The following is a 10858-nucleotide window of genomic DNA, read 5'->3' on the forward strand; positions in this document are numbered from 1 at the left end:
GAACTGTATTGAAAGGGCCAGAAGGTTGAGAACCACTAAAGCACATTCATCTGAAAATGAATATTAGTGAAGAACTAAACATTCAGAAAACTGAGGAAATCAGATTAGAATGTTTTCATGGAAGCTAATGTATGACAGAATTATATGAGGGAGGCGTGGTCAGCAGTACAAAACAATGAAGAGATGTTACACGAGATAGAGCATTGCCAGTGCATACCGATATATTGATGAGAGTAGAAAATTGAGGCAACCGTTAAAGATGAAGGCAACGTGTGGGAAATGGTAGTTAATGAGGAATATGTAGAAAAAAATAGTAAAAGTAAAGGCACAATATAAATTAGAAACTATGTGTAGCACAACCTGTTTGAAAAGCTGGGTAATTTTTTGCTTGAAATATTCATCAGTATAAATGTGGATTTCTATTTTAAAATGAAGGAATATGGATGAGAGGAGTATCAGGAATTTTCTGTCGCCATCAGAAAGTTGATTGTATATATCAGAGGACAATAGAGCATAGAGGCTAAGGAATCAAGCTCTGGATTGAAATGTTAGTAGGTGACAGCTTTATAACTGATAAATTATTACTTTCTTTTAGTGTGAAATGTAGATAACATAGTACCTGATAATTGCAATCAACTTTGCTCTGGTAACTAACAATGCCAACTCTCAGTGGCTTAACATCACAGTTGTCATTGAATTGTAGGCTGTGTAAGACTCTGCTCTATTTATTTATTTATTTGTTTGTTTGTTTGTTTGTTTGCTTGTTTGATTGCTTAATTGATATTTGAGAGAGAAACATGGATAGGTTGCCTTCCTTGCACAGGATCTAACTCAGAAGCAAAGTATGTGTTCTAGCCATAATCTTTTGCTCTAGAGTAGCGGTTCTCAACCTATGGATCGCTACCCTTTGAGGGTCGAACGACCCTTTCACAGAGGTCACCTAAGACCATTGGAAAACACATATATAATTACATATTCTTTTTGTGATTAATCACTATGCTTTAATTATGTTCAATTTGTAACAATGAAATTGGGGGTCACCACAACATGCGGAACTGTATTAAAGGGTCGCGGCATTAGGGAGGTTGAGAACCACTGCAAAGGGATGACTGATGCTCCAGCCAACTGAGCCCCTTGGCCAGCGCCAGGACGCTGCTCCATTTAAAACTGCTTGTCTTGGTCAGGCTCGTCTAGGCTAGATATAAACATCATTGAAATGTATTTCCTCAAGTTTTGCATGTTTGTTTTTTTCTTAATTTTCGTTAGTCCAATTATTTGTATTTTACAATCTCAAGGTATCATGGTCTCTCCCTCCCAAATTCCTTGTATCATTATCACAAGCTCTGCATTTCTGTAATATTTATGCAGAACTCCAGGGTAGCTGAGCAAGTGCAATACACTCTGGAAGAACTGTTTCCTTCACAACTAAGTTTGGGGTGTGTGGGCCCACATACTGGTACTGATCAGGTCAGTGCTTCATTGTAAATATTTTCTGTCAATGATCTGGACCAGTGATTCTCAACCTTTCCCATTTCATGGCACGCATCCACTAATTACTAAAATTCTGAGGCACACCAAAAATATATTATCTGACAAAAATAGGTATAATTTTGATTCATTCACACCAGATGGCTGTTGTTGTGTTGGCTGTTGTCATTTTTTTAAAAATATATTTTATTGATTTTTTACAGAGAGGAAGGGAGAGAGATAGAGTTAGAAACATCGAAGAGAGAGATACATCGATCAGCTGCCTCCTGCACACCTCCTACTGGGGATGTGCCCGCAACCAAGGTACATGCCCTTGTCTGGAATCGAACCTGGAACCCTTCAGTCCGCAGGCTGACGCTCTATCCACTGAGCCAAACCGGTTACGGCTGTTGTCACTTTTTAATTTGACAGTCTAAAGGAAAAGAGGTCAGTGCCCCTGAGTAAATAGTCAGGTATTGCACATTTTATAAATTCTTATGGCACACTGGTTGAAAATCTCTGACCTGGAGTGCTTTAACGAACAACTCACATGGTAAATATTTTTCTGTAATTTCACATATTTGGTTCCTAAAAAAAATCATTCTTTATTTGTAAAATGACTTGCCAATTCATTTCTTAGAAGCAGACAGTGTTTTTGACAAGTGAATTGTAAATATCAGATTGTTTAAATCCTAATCAATAAAGCTATTAAATTTGACATCATCACTGCATTGAATTCAATTAACATAATGTTAATTAACACAATGGCAATTAACATAAATGCTAATAATGGTTTACCCGTTTAGAATAAATTAACATTTGTATTTAATAATCACTTATTGCATATATGTAATTAGTAAAATTAATTAGTAGAAAAGCAATTATGTATATGACATATAGTTACTATATATGTACTTCTGTCTATCTATCTACCTATCTACTTACTTATCTACTTGTCTCTAGCTTTAAAATAAAATTAAATGATTAAAAAGTAGGTTTCCAACAGATTTAATATTACATAAAAAAGTCAATAAAATGTTTTGACCCAATTCATTTAGATAATAAAAGTTTACCGTAATGATTGCCTCTTTTTCTGGGCACATACTTGCTATGGATTTTATGACTTCCTATCTATAGTAAACCATTTTCTCATGCTTTTCTTTGGCTTCCAGATAGCCAATTCAGAATGCATAAAGATTTGTTTTCTAATGGTTCAAATCAAAGCACAAATATTGCCAAGCTATTCAATTCTATCAATAAACTTTCCTTTCCATGTTTTCTTAATTTTTTATAAGCTGACTCCAGCTCATTCTCTCCCCAGATTCTTTTTTTAATCTAAATATGCATAAATATTACAATTCAATTCCTTATTGTATTAATATACTTTAAGATTTTAATTCAAACACTGGTACAAATATTTCAACATCACTTAAATAAATGCCACCTCTGAATTCAAAATTTGACTTCTTAATTATCGCTTATAACATAATTTGGCTTAAAAAAAAAAAAAAGAAAGGTAAGTTGAATCCAGTGTAAATAACAACCAAGTTAAAACTAAAATCCAACGCTATATTTCATGCTGAAATGTAAAATAAAATACAATTTCCATGTATAGCACATGGACATTATAAACAGACTGACCTGGTTCATTTAGGAGCTGAACCATAGACCATAGGTTGTAATCAAGTTCTTAAACCAAGCTTCATTTTTCTCACCTGCAATTGGGTCTAATATAGTAGATACTATATAGAGAGTCAACATCTAAATTCAGGTTGTTAAATTGTATTAAGAATCACATTATTATACTAGAGAAAAATTATCAATTGTTTTAAAAGTAATAAATTTAATAGATAAATAAATTTTAAGTCATTTATTGATTTTTAGAGAGAGAGGAAAGGAGAAGAGAGAAACATCAATTTGAGAGCACAACATTGCCTCCTGCACACCCCCTACCAGGGATAGAGCCAGAAACCCAGGCATATGCCCTGGTAGGGAACTGAACCAGCAACCTTCCGGTGCATGTGATGTCAGCCAACCAACTGAGCCACACTGACCAGGGCTAAACTAACACATTTAAATGCTATCAGAAAGTAAGTTATAACAGATGTAAAATTGTGAAATTTATGTATTGGAATGTCTTCCTAAGAGATTGGATAGCAGGTCTCTGTCTGAGGATAAATAAGTCAAGATTCAGTTTTTTTCTTGCAAATTCAGAAAGAAATGCAGTGTTACTATTGGCCAATCTGATGCCGTTTTATTCTTGTTGATATTTTTAATCTCTGGAAGTTGTTGTGGCCCTTCTTTATCTATGGTGCACTCTAAACTTTAGATTCAAAAGTTCCTTCTCTCCCAAGCTACTATTACATCATCCTATATTGTTTCCTTTGGATTATCTGCCTCTTTCATTTTCCTAAGGGATCATTTTCTGTCTCCCCCACTTGGGGGCCCAAAGAAGTTCATGGCACAAAATAAACATCTGAATGAATGCATCATCTGTGTCCAGAGGGGGTTCAGTTTTATTTTCAAGTTTGTAAATTGAGTCAGACATCATATGTACTTTACACATATATGATTATTCAATTCATATGTATTTGTTATTCAAAATGGAAAGGATGTATAAGACATTTTTTTTCAACTTTTAAAGGAAGTTTTATATAAAATTCTGTGTAGTGTGTGGTTTACACAAGAAAGTAAAAGTTGTTTCATTTTTGAGACCTGAGCTATTTTGTATAGATTTCATCATTGTTTGTGTGCTGTATTGATTTATTTTTGTATTTGACTTTATTGGCCTAGTTTAATTTTTAAGGTAGACATTTGGGATGCCACTACAATGATTTCCAGAAATTGAGTAGAGAACACTCCATATACGTGGATATAAGTTCTGCTTGAATAAAGAAGCCATCACCTCTCAACCTCCCACTCCTCTCTCTCTCTTTCTCATACACACACCATGTAAACTCCTGACTAGATAAAAGGAATAAATGACATGCTTTTGTGATAGTCATTTTTATCATGTTAACTTGAGAGAACTGGAGAAACTAAGATGAATACTAACATTTTATTAATGAAGTAATTATGCTTTTAAATTCATTAATTGTTACAAACTCTGAGATATAACATATCACATTTATTCCATTCCAGTTAAACTGACTATAATTTCTTACAAAACCAAGCAATTGCTATTATTTCTTACATTTTATTCATTAACTCAGCTTCAATTTAGTATCTTCTTAGCTATTTCTTAGCCAAGCTATATATATTTAGATTTTCTAAATTTTTCTAATAATAAATCCATCCTATTTATTCCATAATTACACCTCTCTAATATTTATTATTTTTATTCATTTTTCCACAAATTTAATTTTTTTAGGAACTGAAGGAATTCACCAAGAAAACAGTAATTTCTTCTCTACTAAATATAGTATTTTTTCTTTGCAGTCTGGATTAAGGTGTGACTTTTTTGGTTCAATTCTGCCCCTACACTTGGAAGATGTCCTTATAATTGGAAAATTCTAGAAACTTTTAATTTATAGTTTTTATTTCATGAAGCTACTTGTTTTCTTCCATTTAAGCATCCAATGCTTGAATAAAAATAGTACTAAGCGTTCAATTAAGAATTTTTGAATGCAAACTGTTTACTATTAATTGCCTAGCTAAGCTAAAACTTTCTGCTTTGGGCTATAGTTGATGAGTAAAAGTCCTATAGAGTACTCAGCATAATAAAAGAATAACATAACCCACCAAGAGATATCACAACAGAGGTAAAGAACTGTCACAAAAACTTCCATTGATAAATAGGTCAACAACAATAAAACAAGAATAAATCAGCATTAAATTGGTCAATAGTAACACTGGATAATAGAAGACAACAAAATAAAATTTCCACAATTCGGGGGGGGGGGGGGGGTATGATTTTTATCCTAAATTTCTATACCTAGAAAAACTATGAATGCCTTTTGAAGCTATAATGAATGCTTTTCCATAAGTGTGAAGACAAAGGATATGTATTTCCCATCTATCCGTTCTTAAGATGAGCTCTAGCAAAATAAAGAACCAAAACATGTAATTCAGGAAGAAAAAGTAATGTATCAGGAAAGTATTGACAGGAAGTTGTCTTTGCATCAAATGAAGCTTAGAGATCAGTCAGCCCTGATTGCAACAGGAGCCTCACTCCTGGAAAGGATGGTTACTGATTATCTTATACTTTAAAACTCTTAGGGGGGGAGAAGGGGGATATATAAGAATAAAAATTAAAGGTAAGAAAATAGCACAAAAATTAAAAACTCTTACATAAGGAAGATACTAATATAATCATATTAAAATACTTGTGTTAGATAGGAAGTTAGACATGAGGGGCTGGAGGGGGCCCTGCCCTGGGGTCCTGAACAGGGGTTGGACCAAAAGTGCCTTCATATTACCTCTCTACGAGCAGCCCAGCAGCCAGCAGACCACAAGAAGGCAGGTTGGGAAACAGGCAGCTCTTGGTGCAAGCTCAGAAGAAGATGATACCTTACTAGGATTTTGGACTAATTATATTAAAATCTGCATTTTGGTTCAGACTCCTTCCTCCCAACTCCCGACCCCCCACATGGATTTTTCTGTGTGCATTATGGGTAAGGGCATGATCAGAAGGAATATACTTATATAACCCTTTTCTGTCAATCATCCCTGAATGCAAATGAAAGTCTCCACCCAGAAAATCCCTCTTTTAAACCATATAACCCAGGCGTTTGGGGCCATTTTCTCTCTCAAATGGGCCACTCCTTGTTTCAAGTGTATCTTCAATAAGCCCCACTTTCCTTTCCTTTTCATTGACCTTAAAATATTTTCTGTGTCCAGGAGAAGGACCGAGGTCCCAGCCTGTAACTAAATTGGTAACACTTGAATTTCTGGCAAACAGTAATTTACATATTGTGGATGAAAGGGGCCACATGCTAACTTGACAAGTTCAGGGAATGCCAGAATGGCAGTCTTGCAAACACAAAGATCTAAAGTAACCACAAAGGATGGTCTGAAATTAAACTTTAATTAAAAGCAGTTATTGGGGGTAGTCACCTCCTAGGCCTGTATCTTCCCTGACAAGGCCAACCGTTACCTTTATTGAGCCTGTCTTTTTGCATCTATGATAACATATCCTTGAAATGTCAGGTTAACTTGTAACTTCCCTTTTTTTCAGACCCTGGAGGCTACAACCAAATGCCCTGGATATCAGGACCGGAGACCATAAGTCCTTTCACTGTTAATGTTACCATGTTAATTGTTGACTGTTAACTATCCTGCACCCACCTAAATATGTGTCTATCATTTTACATTTTATCCAATCCCAGAGGTCCCCTCCCCTTTGCTTTCTCCTGCCTCTCTAATGTATCACCAATGGATTTCATGCAATCAACCTCCTCCTTTGATTGCAATGTCTAAAAATAGATGAAAGACTGCCATTCTCCAGAGCATTATCCCAATAGGTGGAGCTGCTGCTTCCTGGCTATTGTCAACAGTTTGGCTCAAATAAACTCACAAAAATTCTTTACAAGTTTGAATGTTTTTATGTTAACATTACTTAAAATGATATGAGAAAGGGTAAGCTGGGGAGATTTGAGAGTTAAAACTGCTTCTAGTAAAATAAAAAAAAATCGACTTCTAATTTTTAACCTATATAAATAAAAAATAATATAAATTCCTTATAAGAAGAAATAAGGCTTTTTGGAGTGTAGTGTTGGCAGAAGTAAGGTAGAAAATGGTGTTTTTCATTATTAGTCTTTTAGGAGTTATACTAGGCAGAATTCTAAAATAATCCCCAATGTCTCACACCTTTTATTATCTCCTGGCCAGAAATGGTGATTATAATGAGATAGCTCTTTAATGATTCTATTATATGGAAAAGGAGATTTTGCATATTTCACCATTTGGAATTGGACAGTGAGAGTGGGTAGGACATTTTGAAGGTAATAAGAAAACCCTAGATCAAACATGTCAAACTCCCAGCCCATGGACTGCATGTGGCCCACAATGAATATTTTTGCGGCCCAGCCCAATACAATGGTGTGAGCAGTTATTTACAGTAATGAAAGAAAATAAGTCTCCTGTCAGATCCAGAATTATTGACATTCACTTTGGGTCAGTTTTGAAAGTAATCACTGTGAACAAGATTTCCCTCGAAGTAGGAAAGATAGTAGCAGAGAAGAGATGCCAAGTGTGAGGAAGAAAACATTAATTTTATCACTGCTCTTGTTCTTTTTTTTTTTTTATACTGTACTACTTGAAATAAACTTACATTTCTATGAAAATTGAAGCTTTTGTTTTTTTCAGCCCACATAAACTTAAACCTTGTTTATTTGGCCCGTGTAAGCCTTTGAGTTTGACATGCTTGCCCTAGATTGTCTTGAACAAAAAGTTCATTGGGATATGCATTTTATTTTTTATTCCATTTCATATCTTTATTTTTCTCTTTCCTATGAAAGCTGAATGCATTTGAAATGTTAAGCTTATGTGGCAATGAAGGAAAACTTTATTTACATAATTTTTTAGGTAATAATACCTTTATTTTACTTTTTCACTTTTCTTTTTTTATTGTTTAAAATATTAAAAATAGTAGTACATATGTCTCCTTTTCCCCCTATTGACTTCCTCCAACCTCCCCTACCCTCCGGAAATGCCCTCACTGCCCACCCACAGTGTCTGTGTCCATCGGTTATCCTATATGCGTACATACAAGTCCTTTGGTTGATCTCTTCCCCTCCCCAAACCTCCCCTGCCTTCCTGCTGTAGTTTGACAGTCTGTTCCATACTCCTTTGTCTCTTTATCTATTTCTGTTTATCAGTTTATGATGTTCATTATATTCCATAAACGAGTGAAATCATGTGCTATTTATCTTTCTCTGACTGGCTAGAATCCTAGTCACTTAGCATAATGCTCTCCAGTTCCATCCATGCTGCTGCAAATGGTAAGAATTCCTTCTTTTTTACAGCAGCATAGTATTCCGTTGTGTAGATATACCACAGTTTTCTAATCCACTCATCTGCTGATGAGCACTTAGGATGTTTCCAAATCTTAGCCATTGTAAATTGTGCTGTTATGAACATAGGGATACATATATCCTTTCTGATAGATGTTTCCGGTTTCTTGGGATATATACCTAGAAGTGGTATTACTGGGTCAAATGGGAGTTCCATTCTTAGTTTTTTGAGGAAACTCCATACTGTTCTCCACAGTGGCTTCACCAGTCTGCAATCCCACCAGCAGTGCAGGAGGGTTCCTTTTTCTAAGCATCCTCTCCAGCACTTATCCTTTGTTGATTTGTTGATGATAGCCATTCTGATTGGTTTGAGATGGTACCTCATTGTTGTTTAGATTTGCATCTCTCCTATGATAGTGACTTTAAGCATGTTTTTATATGACTCTCAGCCTTCTGTATGTCCTCTTTCCAAAAATGTCTATTTAGGTCCTTTACCCATTTTTTGATTGGATTGTTTATCTTCTTTTTGTTAAGTTGTATGAGTTCCCTATAAATGTTGAATATTAAACCCTTATCAGAGATAACATTTGCAAATATGTTCTCCCATGCAGTGGGCTTTCTTGTTGTTTTGTTAATGGTTTCTTTTGCTGTGCAGAAGCTTTTTATTTTGTTGTAACCCCATTTGTTTATTTTCTCCTTAGTTTCCATTGTCCTAGGAATTATGTTGGTAAAGATATTGCTATGACAAATGTGTGCTATTTTGATGCCTAAGGTTTCTTCTAAGATTTGTATGGCTTCCTGTCTTATGTTTAAGTCCTTTATCCACTTTGAGTTTATTTTTGTGTACAGTTGTAAGCTGGTGGTCTAGTTTCATTTTTTTTTTTTTGCATATATCTGTCCAGTTTTTCCAGCACCATTTATTGAAGAGACTGTCTTAACTCCATTGTATGCTCTTGCCTCCTTTGTCAAATATTAATTGAACATTATGCCTTAGGTCAATTTCTGGGTTCTCTGTTCTGTTTCACTGATCTATATGCCTGTTCTTGTGCCAGAACCAGGCAGTTTTGAGAACAGTGGCTTTGTAGTATAGATTGATATCTGGTATTGTGATCCCTCCAATTATGTTCTTCCTCATCAATGCTGCAGCTATTTGGGGTCTTTTTTTTTTATTCCAGATGAATTTTTGCAGAGTTTTTCTAGGTCTTTGAAGTATGCCATGCTATTTTAATGGGGATTGCATTGAATGTGTAGATTGCTTTGGGTGGAATGGACATTTTAATGATGTAGATTCTACCAATCTATGAACATGGTATATTCTTCCATTTGTTTATCTCTTCCTTTATTTCTTTTTTCAGCATCCAATAATTTTCTGAATAGAGATTCTTTACCTCCTTGGTTAAATTTAGTCCTAGGTTTCTTAATTTTTTGTTGCAATGGTAAATGGGATTTTTTTTTTTTAGTTTCTCTTTCTGTGAGTTCATTATTGGTGTATAAAAAAGCAATAGACGCCCTAACTGGTTTGACTCAGTGGATAGAGCATTGGCCTGCAGATTCAAGGGTCCCAGGTTTGATTCCGGTCAAGGGCATGTACCTTGGTTGCAGGCACATCCCCAGTAGGGAGTGTGCAGGAGGCAGCTGATCAATGTTTCTCTCTTATTGATGTTTCTAACTCTCTGTTCCTCTCCCTTCCTCTCTGTATCCTGCTACATTGCCAAATTCTTTTTCTTTAAATATATTTTATTGATTTTTTTTACAGAGAAGAAGGGAGAGGGATAGAGAGTTAGAAACATCTTTGAGGTCAATTTTGTCAGATATAAGTATTGCTACCCCAGATTTTTTTTCATTTCCATTTGCCTGAAAGATGTTTTCCCATTCCTTCATTTTCAGTCTGTGCGAGTCCCTTGCTCTGAGGTGGGTCTCTTGTAAACAGCATATATATGGATCATGTTTTCTTATCCATTCAGTTTCTTGATGTCTTTTGATGGGAGCATTTAATCCAATTAGGTATAATGTTATTATTGATAGGTACTTGTTTGTAGTCACTTCTATTCTTGATGCCTGTGTTCCTTCTTCCACTTCTATTTCTTCTTTTTACAGCATTCACTTTAGCATTTCTTGCATTGCTGTCTTGGTAGTGATAAACTCCCTTAGCCCTTTTTTATCTGTGAAACTCCTGATTTCCCCTTCAATTTTGATTGATAGACTTGCTGGATAGAGTATTCTTGGATTCAGTCCTTTGCTTTGTATCACTTTTTTATACTTCATTCTATTCCCTCTGGCTTGATGTGTTTCTGTTCAGAAATTATTTGATAATCTAATGGGGGATCCCTTGTAGGAAACACTCTGTCTCTCTCTTGCAGCCTTTAAGATTCTCTCTTTGTCATTAACATTTGCCATTGTAATTATGATGTGTCTTGGTGTATGTCTTTTGGGGTTCA

Source organism: Myotis myotis, unplaced genomic scaffold, assembly GCF_014108235.1.
Source record: "Myotis myotis isolate mMyoMyo1 unplaced genomic scaffold, mMyoMyo1.p scaffold_m19_p_3, whole genome shotgun sequence".
Classification (NCBI taxonomy): Eukaryota; Metazoa; Chordata; class Mammalia; order Chiroptera; family Vespertilionidae; genus Myotis; species Myotis myotis.